General features: G+C 37.8%; 1 protein-coding gene across 1 annotated transcript in view; it reads left to right on the forward strand.

The window, feature by feature from the left end:
- MACROD2 (mono-ADP ribosylhydrolase 2) overlaps nucleotides 1-16949 on the forward strand; it is a 412997-nt gene that overhangs the window by 372325 nt on the left and 23723 nt on the right. The gene's annotated exons all lie outside the window — the stretch shown is intronic.

The raw sequence follows: 16949 nt of genomic DNA on the forward strand, positions 1-16949 counted from the left end.
ATGCAATCTACTTGGAACTTTTAGATAAATATGCTGAATGCATTTGTTTCAGTTTGGAGTGATATGAAAATAGATCTATACTTGACATTGATACTTGCTATTCCTTGAATCAGTATTTAGAAAATCAAAGTTGTTTTACAATTTTAATACTCAGCTGTTTGAATAATTCATTTCATTTTGTGTTGTCTGGTAAGTGGGTTTTCCTAAATGAAGTGTCCTGCGTAATGAGAGTAGTTGCTAACATTGTGAACTCTGGGGCTAGATGGTTGAAGCTTAAATCCTGTCTCTGCCACTCAAAATTGATGTAACCTTTGACAAGTAACTCAAGGAATTAACAAGTAATGACAGGTAATTAACCTCTTTATGCTTTAGTCTTCTCCTCCATGGAGTGAAGACAATAATAGTATCTACCTCGAAAAATACCATATACATATGTCAATTGCTCAAACTTTTCAGCTGGCACGTGTACAGATTGGGCTCCCCAAAGACAAACTCTGTGATGGAGATTAGGAAACAAACATTTATTAAGCAGAGCTCTGATTCCAAGAGCCTTTCCACCTGTGAAAGAGAAAGGGTCAAAGCAGAACTGGGTAGAGAGGGAAGTTGAGCTGAAAGGCATTATCAACAGAGGCCACAGCTAGCTGAAGATAGCATGACCCTTCTTCTGAGATGTCTCATCTGGATGAAAGAGTCAGGTCAGTAAGACCTTCCATTGATAAGTCACCTGATACTGGGTGCCTTGGGAAGGGGGTGTGCCTTCGGTGAGGCAGAGATCTTCCATTGAGGTAATCCTGGAAGCCAGAGATGAATGAGGGCTGCCTGCACCTGGGAGAATAAATTCTTCATTCCTATAGGGGGAACTGGGTTGCCCAACAAGCATATACCATGCTGTAATTTTCAGTCATCCTTTTTTTGATCATTGCACTTTTTAAATGAATCCTTTAGCACTTCTTTCATATTACTCAGATATGTGTTCTTACATCCCTGGTTTTAAAGCCATTTGGTATATCTAAAGATGTAGTAATGTAGATATCCACATAGGTTCTGATAAGAAACACCAGGTCATCTTAGAGAGATAAATAAACCTGACTCAGTCTCAGTGGAAAGACAAAAGTGGTGTTCATTTTAGGCAAATAATTTTGGACATTCCAGTCATTTAGCTTGTGATAAAAAAATTTTAATGTCATGAAGTTGAATGGCAGAGTTTAGGAAATAAGAGATAATCTAATTTAAGTACTTCAAGCTGAGATTTTTCCTATTGAGCTGTTTGGTTTAGAGATATTACACCCTTATATAAACACACTGTTTGTGATGTTTCTTGATGCTTTTAGGATCTCACACCATTAATTGCTCATGCCACGATCAATTTCTCAGAATACTTTTAGGGTTTTTTTTTTTTTTTTTACATAAAACTTTTAATGGTGGTGACTCCAACAAGTTCTATCACATATCACAAATGCAATTCCCTAGTAAGATTAAATGTGAATTTTAAGGATTTTACTGAAATAAATTGTTAATATCCATTAACCTCTTGATCTTGGGGAAGGAAAAGTGTTTTCAAATCCACATTAACATGTAATCCAGTTTCAGTTAAAAATAGAACATATAAGATAGGATTTTTGCCTTTTCCTTCTGAAATAGCATACACACGAGAACACTGTTTTTGATTATCAGTCAGTACAAAGCTTAGACCAAGTGTCTAATGCATGTAGAACTGGCATCTTGACTGACATATACATAGCTTAGAACAAAAAAGAAATGAATTTGCCATTGAAATCCTCCAAGACTGAGATCAAGTTGAGATTAGAAGGCAGTCACATGTGTTGAGGATTCATTTCAAGCATTTGCCATTATTAGCTTTCATGCAGAAATACATCTCCTCCTTGGTGACACTGGGACTATTTATGAGCTCTGCCGTTATAAGATCGCTTTTAAAACTGCTGCAAAGTTTTTATTTTTATTATTATTATTATTACCTCTATTATTTAAAATATAGTCATTCTCCTTAATTCAAGGAGAACTCTCTGTTTTAGTTGTCTCAACACTCTTAATAGCTCATCCTTACTCACAGCCAAGGCCAAGGCACTTTCCTGGAGGAAAAAAAAAATGTGCTGTTTCAACACATCCCAATTCTCCTGTCTTATTATTTAATCAGTACCTAATTTGAATTTGAAGGTCAAGTAGACCAAATCATATGCTCATTAATATTAAAAGAAAAATCGGTTAATACTCAGGTGCATGCACACCCGAGCTTGTATTCCTTTGGAGCTCTGTAAGTCACATCATTGCTGTTTTGGTGTTTAAGAAGTGTGATGTCACCTGGCAAAGGATTTCTTAACCCTGAAACTGGTGGCAGACCCCCTAGATGTCACAATTTCTGTAGAATAAGAGCAAAGCTAAAACAGGAGTCAGCCCTGCAAGGAGAACAAAAGAGAAAGGATGAAGTTAGGTGTGAGGAAGCGGATTCGGGCATGTGCAAGAGATGAGAATACATGGTCCCAACCATCGGTTCCTGTAAGTCTGGCCAAATGATGTTGGCTCCCGATGCCTCTGACCATGTTTCTCTTCCTTGTCTAAATCATTGCAGAGAAAGAAAACATAATTGTTGCAGAGAAAGAAAACATTGTACCACCCATGAAATTCCTCGCAGACTTTTGCAGTCTAATTTTTTTCAGTCTTTTTCTATTCTTGGTGTCTATCATCCCTCACCACTAAGGGTGGTGTTAACTAAGGCTAAGGCTTACTAAGGCTCCTCACCACTACTCACCAAGGTGGGACAAAGCTGTCCCGGGTCCTGGATCTGCATTGTTTCAACCAGATCTGTAGAGTGTCTGGATACACTGTAACACCCAAGTTATCACTCTTGGATTTTAAGAGTCTGAAGTGTGAAATCAAAGTCACTGCTCTCTGGCAGCTCAGTGAAGGGGAAAGAACTAAGATGTATGGAGTGTCTCTGGCACTCAATGTTTTACACTTATGTACAATATATTCTTCATTTCACAAAAGGGTAACCTAAGACTCATAAGCAAGAGAAAAAGGTGTATGTGTGTAGCAGGGGAGAGGAGAACAACTTTATTATTGTTTACTCCCAGCTGATATTTAAGTGATATTTACATTTAGATAATCCTCCTAAAGATAGTATTTTATTCTATTTTTAATATAACAATTATTTATTTTTTTCTGCCTATAAGAATAATACATATTTATTGTAAAATATTTTAAAATTCAGGAAAATATAAAAGGGAAAAACCTATGATCATTTTCTCTTTAAGGAGTAAGTAATGAAAAAATGTCCTCATTCTGATTTTTTAGTTAACAGTGCACCATGAATATTTTCCTGTGTCTTTAAATATTCCTCAAAGGCATGATTTTTATTGGAGGCATAATATTTCATCATATGGTTGTCTGACAATTTACATAGCCAGTGTTCTAATGTTAGATTATTTTGTTATTTACAGTTTTCTCTCTATTATAAATAATAAGGAAATGCAGTGCATACATTTTAAATAAATCTCTGTGTATTTCTATGATCAGTTCCTCAGGATAAATTCCTGATTTTATTTACTAGGGAAAAGGTTAAAATATTTTTATTGCTTACATTTATTTTCTTATTTTAACAGTAATGGGTGTTTATTATATGGAAAAAAAAACAAGCAAAAGAAGAAATGAAAATATCATCCATAATCTCAATCCCAGAAATAAACATATAATATGCTGGTATATAAACTTTCAGTCTGTTTCTAGAGTGCTGTAGATAGATAGATAGATAGATAGATAGATAGATAGATAGATAGATGATAAATAGATAGATAGATAGATAGATAGATAGATAGATAGATAGATAGATAGATTTTTAGGGTATTATTTATTTATTTCAGAGAGAGAGCTAGCACAAGCAGGGGGAGAAAGGGGAGGGAGAGGGAAGGAAAGAATCCCAAGCAGACTCCGTGCTGAGCCTAATGCTGGACTAGATCTCATGACCTTGAGATCATGACCTGAGCCGAAACCAAGAGCCAGATGCTCAACCGGCTGAGCCACCCAGGTGCCTGAAACTGTCTTTTAAATATAACATAGATTGTGAAATTATTTCCATGTCTTTTAATAGTCTAATATCACTTAATTGTACATTCCAATGAATGAATGTTTGTAAGTTACTTACCCTTCTCCATTTGAATCATTTCTTTGTTTTCAGTTTTAAATTCTGTACTGGCCAGGAATGTTCTTTAACTTTGTAAATGTTCATGATCATTTCTGTTTAAAAAAGAATCCAATATATGGAAATGCATGCAAATCTTTGTCTTTTCTACAATGAATAGAGTTTATTCCTCTTTTGATTCTTTAAATAATGTATATTCATTGTAAAAAATTCAAATCATGAAAGGCAGTATAAGGAATAGAATTTTTAAAACATAAGTAATCACAGCACCCTGAGATTACTACCATTCACATTTTGAGGACCATCCATCCTTTCATGCATCATTCACACAAAATTTTACCTAAGTTGATCATATAATGTGTGATTTTAATGCAATTTCCCCTTTTTTGTTGTTTGCTTACTTCCCACCTTCCAATTATTCAGTGAGTAAAATATACCTATTAAGTATATTTAAGTATATTGTTTTATCCCAACTTCTGGAGTCCAGATTCCAGCTCTACCATGACCAGTCTGACTTTGGGCAAGTTCTTTATTCTCTGCACCTCAGTTTCCTCATCAGGAAATTAGTAATGAAAATAACACCTCTATCACAGGATATTGAACATTAAAATGAGGCAATCCATTTATACATGTCAAGGAGTGCCTGATACACAGTAGGATGCTCAAAATTTCTATCATGGTTAAATATATATATATATATACACTTCTTTTATAAGTATTATATCACATTCTACACACTTTTCTGAATCTGGTTTTGTTTTAGGCAGCAAAACTTTGTGGAAATCCATCTGAGTCATTTTGTGTAGATCTACTTCATCCATCTTAAAGCTCCTGTGATACTCCATTGCTTGGAAGTACTATAATTTATTCAGCCATTCTTCTGTGATAAGCAAGCACTTTCTTCCCACTTTATTGCCATACAGACAATGCTACATAGATGTCTTTGCCCATATATCCTTATAAGCAGTGCTTTTATTTGTATGAGAAAGATTCCAAGAGTGTGAGTTCTGCTTTTGAGGAGTATGTGTTTTTAATAGATACTGCCAAATTGCTTTCCCTAAAGGCTGTAACAATTGGTATTTCCATCGGCGATTGTGATTTTTGTTCTTTTCTAATATTTGCCAGTCCAATCGGTGTAAAGTACTATCTCATTACTTTCTAAAGGTCAGGATTATTGTCCCAATTTTGTGGGTAACTAAGGCTCTGAAGGTTTGAGTAACTGGTCTAGTTACCCAAAAGGTAGAACCAGAATTTGGAAACCAAGTCTGCCTAAACCCAAGCCCATGCTTTTTTTATCACACAATACTGCTTCCCACAGCATGCATTTGGAGCGAGAGATATTCCTTGCCTGGGGGGTGGGGGGTCGTACGATGCAGGTAGGTCCAGAGTAGTCAGAGGGCAGCATGGGAAAGCTGAGACCCAAACTAGGTGAGTAGGGCAGCAAGATTAAGGCAATGGCAGGGGGAGTTTGGAGCCAACTTACTTGGTCCACATTGCAACTTTGACCCTAACCTAGTCCTACGATGAAATGTGTGCATAGAAACCTCTCATCTACACCACCAGATATAAAGTCCAAACTCCTTTGCATAATATTCATGCTCTTTCCATATAGTCTGGCTCTACACCTGCACATGCTCTGTTCTGTAACCCAGCTCACATATGTGATATTTCCCAAACCCCCTTGCTGTACAGCATTCTGCCTTTTTTCTTTCACATCTGTTTTCTTCAAGATTCAAAGTTCATTTCCAATACGTTACCCTAACATGAGTCATCTACTCCATCATTCCCTTCTTCCCCCCCTCCTTCTCTCCTTCCTTTCCTTCTTCCCATCAACAATAATCTGAACAAATATTTTTATGACAAGAATCTTACTAGATGTTGCAGGGGAGGGACATGCACCTTTTCACCTTTCTTGATTTCTCCCCTCCTCATTGCATTTCATTCCATGCAATAGTGAACTGTCTCTTCCAGTTTCTTGTCAATTTGTTTGTAAAACTTCAAAACTTACCGTCACCTTGTATCAATATTAGTTATATACAGGACTTCTCTAACTCACTAGAATGTAAATATCTGAAAACCAGGTAACCAAGTCTCATTCATTTGCATGTCCTGTACCAAGTCCAACACAGTGACTTGTGTACAGTAGGTCCTCAATATTGGATATACAGCCTATGGTAGAAAATGAGCCACTTATAACTGTCCTAATATCATGGCCATTTTGCCAAAATAGTTATTACTATTATTAATGGTCCCAATAGAGGGAATTCCCTTTCAGAATTCTCCTATTTCAGAAATGAATTTTCCCCAAAATGTCATGCTAGAAAAACACAAAGGTAAATTCAAGGCAGAGACTTCCCTATTTGTTCACTTTTATTTGGATATTACTCTCCTATCAGAAAACAAAATAAATTCCTTCTAAATGGTAAATGTATATAGATTATTTGCTATGATTGAAGCTCATTATTTATGCTTAATTTATGATGAAGCTTTTCCAATAAGCTTTTCAAATGTTTTGATTAAATATGTTTTAAATTGGATTAAATGGATGAAAGTAAATAAAATCATTTATCATCTTTTTAGTATTAAAAGTGTATTTATCTACCACAGTTTAAAATATTCTCAAGTGGCCATTGGAAGTCAAGTAGCAGTCGCCTTACAATTACATTTTCATATATATATTATTTTTCCTTACAAATCAAGTGTGACTGTAATTATATATTTGTAACAGTCAGTTTAGTTATATGATCTCTTGGGACACATTTCTAAAGATCTGGTGAGTGAGATTTGGAAACAAAATCATCAGATTAGGATATGGGGATTATTTGAGTGGGATTGCAACCCCTTTGCCCAATACACAATGTTGGACCTAAATTTAAGTCCAAATAGGTCTAAATTAGTATAAGCATCCCTGTGATCTATTTTCAGATTCACAGACCTAATTTTGAGTCCTTTGTGCAAGTCATGCAGCCTTTATGAGCCTCAATTTATTTTGAATTCACAACACCACTGCTGTATGACTTAGGTAACTTTTTTAGGTTCCTCCTCTGTAAAATGAGGATAATAATAGTATTATATCATAAGGTCCAAATATCAACATTGGAAGAAGTTAATTCCAGCCCTCATGAATGACTTGGAGGGGTTCAAGACTTAAGTGGAGGAAATAATTACAGATGTGGTAGAAATGGCAAGAGAACTAGAATTAGAAATGGAGCCTGAAGATGTGGCTGAATTGCTGCAATCTCATCAGAAAACTTGAATGGATGAGGAGTCACTTCTCATGGATGAACAAAGAAAGTGCTTTCTTGAGATGAAATCCACTCCTGGTGAAGATGATGTGGAGACTTTTGAAATGACAACAAAGGATTTAGAATATCCTATAAACTTAGTTGGTAGAGCAGTGGCAGAGTTGAGAAGATGGACTCCAATTTTGAGAGAAGTTCTACTGTGGGTAAAATGTGACATGTGACAGAGAAATAGTTTGTGGAAGAGGCAATCCACATGGCAAATTTCACTGTTGTGTTGGTTTAAAATTGCCACAGCCACCCCAACCTTCAGCAACTACCAGCCTGGTCAGTCAGCAGCCATCAACATGGAGGCAAGACCCTCCACCAACAAAAAGATTATGACTTGCTGCAAATTCAGATGATGATTAGCTTTTTTTTTAATAATAAGCTGTTTTTTAATTAAGGTACATACATTGTTTTTTTAGACATAATGTTATTGCACACTTAATAAGCTACAGTGTAGTGTAAACATAACTTTTATATGCACTGGGAAATCAAAAACTTCATTTGACTTGCTTTATTGCAATATTCACTTTATTGCAGTGGTCTGGAACTAAATCCACAAGATCTCCAAGGTAGACAGAGCTCATAGATACAAAGAACAGAATGGTGGTTGCCAGAGGCGGGGGATGATGAGTGGGAAAAATGGATGAATTGTTTTTGTTTTTAATATTTTAGTTTAAATAAATGGAATAAATTTATATTTATGAAAGATTAAAAAAGTACTTAGGTCACATTAAAGTACACCTCAAAGTACCTCAGAGAAAGTAACAAGATAAACAAAAAGAAGAAGGAGAAGAAGGAGAAAGAGGAGGAGGAGGAGGAGGAGAAGAAGAAGAAGAAGAAGAAGAAGAAGAAAGCAAACAAAGCTCAGCTCCCTTCTCTTACTCAATGATAACATATTTTCAGTGACAGAAACTAATTTTTAGCTCTAATATTATATGGAGAAAAGCAATATTTTCCAGTGGTCATGAGGTGGTCTGGTATGTGACTTCATGAGAATTTTGTGCCTATTTATACCCTAGTATAATACAATAGATACAATAAAAATTCAGAGTTTAACAGTAAACACGAACTACTTCTGGGTTCATTTTATGTCCTTACCCTTTTCCCATGTAAGCTTCAGAAGAAAAAAAGGACATGGTTAAGAAAAAAAAAAGTTTTGGATGATTTTTTTTAAAGCAAATATACATTAATATTTGAAATAAAAACTGAATGCTGTACTTCAAAGGAATTTGAAAGGATTTCCAGAGTTAATTTTGAAGATACGTATTTTGGCCACTAGATAAACGTGACTTCACTGAAAAACAGAGATCCGGACAATGGTTCTGTGAAATGGCACATGATCATATTCTAAGTGAGCAAAGACACTAGAGAAAGGTTAAATTAAAGAATTGGCTCCACATTCATAAGCAACATCATGGGGCTCTTGCTCAGACATTCCCATGTTTAAAATTTTTATAGCATTCATCAGGCTGTTAATCAGTGTTCTTATAAAAAGAGTTCTACAGTCAAAAATGTTTCAAAATTACAAGGTGAGACAAAGTTGAGTAGTTTCTACAGATTTCTCAGATTTCTCAACATGCTCACATGCACTGAAAAGGTCAGGTGAGGTGGAAGCATATGACATATCCCATAGCAATTGACCAAATCTCACTAAAAAAAATGTTTGCTTCTTACTCTTTTTATATGTAGACTATTTTTAAATCCAACAAAACACATTTTGGGAAACAATTCCACATCCTATCCAAAAGAGTTAAGGAACATAAAGTTTTGATTTCAATAAATCATACTCACTATTATAAGACAGAATAAGCAATGATAAAATTACTTTTTAAAAAATGAGGTCTGAGTTTCTTAAATTTGTGGAAGTACAGTGTTACTGAGGAAACATTCTCCCAAGTTTCAGAAAAGGATGTAGCCTATCATAGTTTTTGACAATAGATATTTTCATGAGCAGAAATATGTTGTCCTGCCTCATTCCTAATGATACTTGTTGTCATCTATTCTTTCCACCACGGTTCCCGGGGGGTATATTTATTGCAAGAGACAGAGCAGGTCAGAGAGAAAGACAGAGAATGTCTCAGAACTACTGCATTCCTTAACAAAAAGAAAGGAATAATTGGCTAGCTAGTGATGGAGACTGGAAGGTATTTTAATCAAGTACAAAGACAAGGTTTCCTAACAAGCATTGTTGGCATTTACCGAAAAGTTTGTCTTCCTATTTCATTTAGAAATTTGCCCTGATATTTTGCACCAGATGTGTCAAATTAAAGTGGAAAGACAGGCAGAAGGGACAGTAACACTCACATACACAAAACAGCACGTGCGTGCAAACACACACGCGTGTGCGCACGTGCACACTGTGTTTTAAGACCCAAATAAATCAGGGGCGCCTGGGTGGCTCAGTCGGTTAGGCGTCTGCCTTCAGCTCAGGTCATGGTCCCAGGGTCCTGGGGTCGAGCCCCACATCGGGCTCCCTGCTCGGCGAGAAGCCTGCTTCTCCCTCTGCCACTCCCCCTGCTTGTATTCCCTCTCTCGCTGTGTCTCTCTCTGTCAAATAAATAAAATCTTAAAAAAAAAAAAAAAAAGACCCAAATAAATCAGGGGCACCTGGGTGGCTCAGTCGGTTAGGCGTCTGCCTTCGGCTCAGGTCATGGTCCCAGGGTCCTGGGATCGAGCCCCTCATCGGGCTCCCTGCTCAGCCAGAAGCCTGCTTCTCCCTCTCCCACTTCCCCTGCTTGTATTCCCTCTCTCGCTGTGTCTCTCTCTGTCAAATAAATAAAATCTTAAAAAAAAAAAAAAAGACCCAAATAAATCTGTACAAGACAACATTTCTCCCAGCTTTATCTATGATTTAGGATGTTTCTGTGATACTGGCAGACTCATCTAAATCTTTCAAAAGTCATTAAACTCCTTCAGTTTACCAACTATCCATAAATGTTGTCTATGCCAACCACAGTGTGAGGCAGAATCAATTCTAAATATTCCCTCCATAACTCTACCCTAACTAGGTAACAAGACACACATTTCTGTTGACCTCTTCCTCTGAGTAGACAGGTAGGGACTTGAGACCACTCTAAGCATCTGGCACTGGGTTTCTCTGAATCCCTCTTTTCAATTTTAAGAAAAGAAGCAACCATATTTTCACATCCTGCAGTTTCCTGCTTCCTGTTTTCTGCTTTCTGGGGCTTCCTTCCAACCACAAGTCCTGGTGTAGACTAGTCTAGAGAACTTGGATCTACAGCTACTTATGTATTACCTAACATCAATATTTACCAGGATCAGCAGGAAGAGCAGGAGTTGTTCAAGCAAACCCTTGCACACATAAGCCTTCTTCTTCTTGACAACATTCTTTGTCCACAGTCAGAGCCCCTCCCCATTTCCTCTCTAGCGCTTCTCCCAAGGTTCAGCTAAGAGAGCATATTCAGACTGCTCCCACTTTATCCCGTGAAACATCAATTCTTCCGTCTTTAATGCCTTTCCCCTCCTCCTCCCTAATGGGTCTCCTCTTTGAACCATACTTCTGACTCCACAATCTCTCTTTTTCATCAAGTGTAAAGAAATCAGGAATTTCCTTGTGGTTCATAAGGTGACCATATGCCCTGTTTTTGTTTTTGTTTTTTAAGTACAATTCTAACTGCAAAGATGTTATCTTATCAGACCACATAATACACTTTCTGGGAGGAAAATAATAAAAGAAAAAAAATCTTCCTGAGCATAAGCTATCACCCCATGGGAAACTAGATTTGACTGTTGTTTCCACAGGTTTTCTGCTAGTTTTTCAAGAGAAAAAAAAAATAGAGGTGAGGTGTAAAAAATAATAATTATATTCCTCCCCCTCACCCTCAAAATATCTTTTCTGTCATGTCATGTCATCTTTGCTAATTTTCCCTTTATTTTGAAAACGCTTTCAGATGAATAAAGAAATTGTGTGTCCTAAGAGCTTTGTACATAGATCCTAACTAGGTGGATTTGAAGAATAATGGCAATCGGAAAAATATAATGCCCAAATGTCATCGCCTCACATAATTCTTTCAGTGACTCTTTTAGATGGACTATGAGTTAGGTAACAGTAGCTGCTATAACACAAATGTCAAACTGACACAGGAGAAATGTGTTTTCTCACGTCCAAAAAGTCCACAGTGGGAGGCGGAGTTCCACACTGTCATTCAGGGACTCAAGCTGATGGAGGCTTGTGAATTCCAGCCTGCGGCCCACAAAGTTCTCCCGAGTCTTGACATCTAGTCAGCAACTAAGGAGGAGAGAAAAAGGGTTTTACAGTGGGTTTTTTATGGCCGGGCCTAAGAGTGGCACCCAGCACTTCTGCCCACTTTCTGCTAGCCAGAACTCAGTTACCTGTCCCTGCCCGGCTGCCGGACAGATGTTCCTGCGTCCTGCAGGCTTTTCCTTCCCGTGTGACTAAGACGAGGGAAACTGATTTGTTGAACAGGTACCCGGTATCTCTAGAGATGAGTGGTATTATTAGTAGTAGTAGTCATGATCATCATTATTATTTTTATTTTATTTCCCTGATTTTACAAGTGAGGCAACCAAGACTCAAGATGAATAACTAGCCCAGAGCTACACAAGTATTGAGGACAAAAGAATAAACTTCAGCTTGAGACTTTTTGAAAACAAAACAAAACAAAAAGTAAAAGTCTTTCATTTCTGTGGGGTTTTTTTCTCCTTATGTCATAAGTCAGCTCCGTATTAAGAAAATCACACACACTATGAAGGCTTTATGGGATATCAGCTCATCCCACAGGCAAAAAGTGAGTGGTAAATACTTGGGTTTTTTTTTTTTTTCCACATTCCTGTTTTCAAGGACAATAGTATGTATTAGATTGTCTGCTATATTTTATATTTTTTAAGATTTTTTTATTTATTTTAAAGAGAGAGCGCACATGAGTGAACAAGTGGGGGAAGATGGAGGGAGAAGGAGAGAGAGAATCCTCAAGCAGACTCTCTGCTGAGCATGGAGCCCCACATGGGGCTCAGTCCCAGGATCCTGAGATCACAACCCAAGCCGAAATCAAGAGTCAGATGCTCAACTGATTGAGCCACCCAGGCTCTGCTATATTCTAAAGACAGTAATGCCTAGGTCTAAATGATAATATGTTTGGATTTTTGCCTGCTATTTTACAGCCGACTCACTCTATAATTTTTATTCATTCTTTATATCCTTCCTTATTCCAGAATCATACTTAAAGCGGTTCCCTCAAAACTGACACCTGTCCTGAACAACAGGATCTTTACGTATGCTAATAAATGAGCAGGTATTGCAATAGAGGCTCAAACAGAACTCTGATTCATGAGTTTGCTTATTGGTTTTCCTATTGGCAGTTATTATATTTGGTCTTGGAATTCACATAGTTGTGTTATACAGACAGCTAGTTTTAATGAGTCTAAGGTCAAGTGTATATATTTTAACCCTCTATGAGTCAGCTAACCTATATAGGTAAAAAATTAATGGTCATATTAATATATTGTACTTGAATATCATCTCATTACATAAGTCAAGTAAAAGGTGACTGCTCCTAAGGCCTACTGCCATTATCAGACAAACCAAAATAAACAGATTACAGCCCACTCTGTCTTGAATTCCTGTAATACCTTCGTGTTTCCCTCAAAGTAAAATGCAAACACCTAACTGTAACCTGCAGGGTGCACCATTATAAACTCTCCTTGTTGCTCCATTCTTATCTCACAGAACCTTCTCTCCCCTCACTGTGCTTCATGCTCACCGTGGCCTTCCCTGGTCACCTTTTTAGGTGGAACCCTCCTCCACTAAACCTTTTTCCCATCCCCCCCCTTATCACTTCATAACATCTACTGCTACCTGTAACTATGTAAACCTCTTTTTCTTTTGCATACTTGTCCTTTGTCCATCTCCCTCCACTGTAACTTAAATTTCATGGGGGAAAGGACAGTGTATGTGTTGTTGATCATTTTATCCCTGATTAGTACACAGTCTGGCCTAGAGAAAGTACCAAGTACCAATTAAAAGGTATGGGTGTTGGGGTACTTGGGTGGCTCAGTCGGTTGGGCATCTGACTCTTGATTTCCACTCAGGTCATGGTCACAGGGTCATGGCATTGAGCCCTGTGTGGGCCTCTGCACTCAGCATGGAGTCTGCTTGTCCCTCTCCCTCTCCCTCTGCTCCTCCCCCTACCCCCTCTCAAATGAATGGATAAAATCTTAAAAAAAAAAAAAAAAAGGTTTAAAATGTATGGGTGTTTTTATGGCCATGAACAGATATTTATTGGGTTTTAATTTTGTAAGACTCTGCAATATAAAGAAGAAAATATGGTTCTTGCCCTTTAAGTTACAGTCTGGATAGAAAAAGGAGATATGTAGGTGTTAGTTACATAGCCAATATCAGCAAGAACAATAGTAGTAGCAGCTAATATTTATCTAACCCTTTTTATACACTAGATGCTATTCTAAGAACTTTACATGTTTTCACTCATTCCACTCTCATCCATGATATAAATGCAATTATCATCACACTGTACAGACAAGGAAAGAGAAGCATGGTGCCAGGAGGTAAGTGGTCTGAGGCCACATAGGTAGCATGTAAGACAGCTAACCAACCAGATAAAGCATGACAAGCACCAAGGAAGGATTACACTGAAACATATTAGAGGAGCTGGGAGTCAAGGAGCATCTCTAACCTGGGATTATCTATGAAATGAGGGTAGAGAATATGACATCTGAGCTGGGATCTGAAAGATGCACAAAGGTAATAAAGTAGAGAGAAGCTATTCTCATTAAGAAGAGCATCCATGAAAGGGTGGAAGTAGGACATCAGACAACCTATTTTCAGTATGATGAATAGATCAACTTGGCTTCATGATGGATCCATCTATCCACTCATTAATTAGTTGCTAAATTAGAGCCCTGAAGGCCAGACTAAGAAGTTTGGGTCAAATCAATATAAAGCAAAAATTTTCAACTATTAAATATTGTTGGGGTGTAAATAGTTTTTTAGTGTGGTGGTGGTTACAAATTTATCATTCTCTTTCTTCCTCTAATTCCTTCTCAGAACATCCTCTCTGATTATACCTAATTAGACTCTTCTTCTCATCTACCCCTATTAGCATTTGCAGGTGCTTCTCTATAAGCCCAATTAGATTCTCTAGTTTCTGATGGACCATCCTTTGGCAAGATGCGATTTCCCATCTTCATAACTCTAGCCTTCAAATAAACATGTCTTTAATTATTTGTGTAACTAAAGCTAATACTAAGTTCTCTAGAACAGCACTGTCCCATAGAGATAAATATGAGCCACAAATGAGAGCCACATATGTAATTTTAAATTTTCTAATAGCCACATTAAGGAATGAAAAAGGAAGAGGTGAAAATTGTTTTAATAATATATTTTATTGGGGTGCCTGGGAGGCTCAGTTGGTTAAGCATCTGCCTTCAGCTCAGGTCATGATCTCAGGGTGCTGGGATTGAGCCCCACTATGGGCTCTCTGCTCAGCATGGAGTCTGCTTGTCCCTCTCCCTCTGATCCTCCCCTCCCCTGCTTGTGTGCCCTTTCTCTCTCTCTCAAATAAATAAATAATATCTTTTAAAAAATTACTAAAAAATAATATATTTATTTAACAACTATATTCAAAATATAATAATTTCATCATGAAGTCTATATAAAAATTATTGATGATATATTTACATTCTTTTTTTTTTTTGCCCTGAGTCTGTAAAACTCAGTTGCAAATTTTCCACTTACAGAACATGTTGTTCAGACTTGCCACATTGCAAGGACTCACTGGCCACACGTGGCCGGTGGCTAATGTATTGGACAGTATCTAGAATTAGCGTGAGAGGAAATATGTTGTAGTGATGGTTTATCACTTTTAGTCTGAAGCTTGATTCTTTAGGAGCTCTTGCCTGCAGGATTTGATACAAGCAGCAGTGATATGACCTGAGCCTTTCTTGACACTTGGGCAGGTTTTTTTTTGTTTTTTTTTTTTCCTTTCTGGGTATATGTGAAGCTGCAAGGAGGTTCAGATTTTTAGCAGTAAGATCCGGTATATCCACTGTTAACAAGGAGATGCTCTGAAGTGGCTCTCACATCTTCACATGTTGATATGAATCTCACAGATTCAGCCCCTCTTGGAGCTGTGTCCTTCCTTACCACATATGAGGTGCTTGCTCTCCCTGCAATGGAAAATCTGTGGGCAGCCCATATGAGGATACTTATTTTAAAAATCCCACTCTAAATGCAAGTTGACTTAGATACAGAAGAGAAGTGCACACAGATGGGGCTTTGGTTAACAAATTCAATATATTTTAGTGGTGGTTCTGAAAGAGCGGTCCCTGGAGCAGCAGGATCAGCATCACCTGGGATGTTCTTAGAAATGCCATCTCTCAGGCCTCACCCAAGAGCTACTCCATCAGGTGCTCTGGGAGAGGGACCCAGCAGCCTGTGTGTTAAAAATCCCTCCGGGAGATCCCAGGGCATGCTAATACTTAAGAACCACTGTAGTAAGGAAATAATAAGTTGAAGGCAAAGTATGGGGGAAGCAGTGAATGTTTGATGTTTGAAAAGAGAAAAAAAAAACACATTATTTTTCACTCTACCAATAAGATTCACCGCAGGATCTATTGACTTGACCAGCTTTCATAGCCCAATTAAAATTCACTTTCCCAAGCAACCATATGAATGAATTTCACCAACGTAATACGGAGCAAAGGAAACCAGAGAAGAGCGTGTATTGTATACCATTCCATTTTATATAAAGTCTGAAAACAGGGACAACTAATACATGGTGTCAAAGTCAGAGTGGTAATTTTTGGAGGGGAGGGGAATGGCTGAAAGGGGAGATGAGCAGAGCTGCCAGGATACTGGATATGTTGTGTTTCTTGAGCTGGTGCTGGTTACACAAGGATGTTCAATTTGTGATAATGCATCAAGCCATATACTTCATGAATTTTGCACTTTTCTTTATGTATATTTATCTTCAATGAAAAGTTGAGAATTCCAGCGTTTTTTCCCTCAAAAATCATGAGCACATCTTTTCAGGAAGTGTTCAGTAATGGAAATGGCATACACTGTAATTCGGCAGCCCCGGACCGCCCCCCCGCCGCCCCGTTGCAACCTCCTCAACAACAAATAGAGATTTCCCCTTAAAGTGACCTGTTTAGTACTAGTCTGAGCCAGAGGACAAACATAAGCTGCCCAGAGGCTCTCCTGCATCCTCCATTTCATTAAGGTCCTTCCCCCACTCTTGGTTTCTGTTCAGTGTCATCCTTTTCTTATTCTCAGTTGGCATCAGACCCTTTCATTATTTTTTTAGAGATTTATTTATTTGAGAAAGATAGAGTAGGGGGAGGAGCAGAGGGAAAGAATCTCAAGCAGACTCCCTGCCGAGTGCAGAGCCCAACACAGGGCTCGATCTCATGACCCTGAGATCATGACCTGAGCCAAAAACAAGAGTCAGACGCTTAACCGACTGAGCACCACAGGTGCCCCCAGACCCATCTGATTATTAAGTCAT

This window comes from Leptonychotes weddellii, chromosome 10 (genome assembly GCF_054177405.1).
Source record: "Leptonychotes weddellii isolate Sample4059 chromosome 10, ASM5417740v2, whole genome shotgun sequence".
In the NCBI taxonomy this organism is placed as follows: domain Eukaryota; kingdom Metazoa; phylum Chordata; class Mammalia; order Carnivora; family Phocidae; genus Leptonychotes; species Leptonychotes weddellii.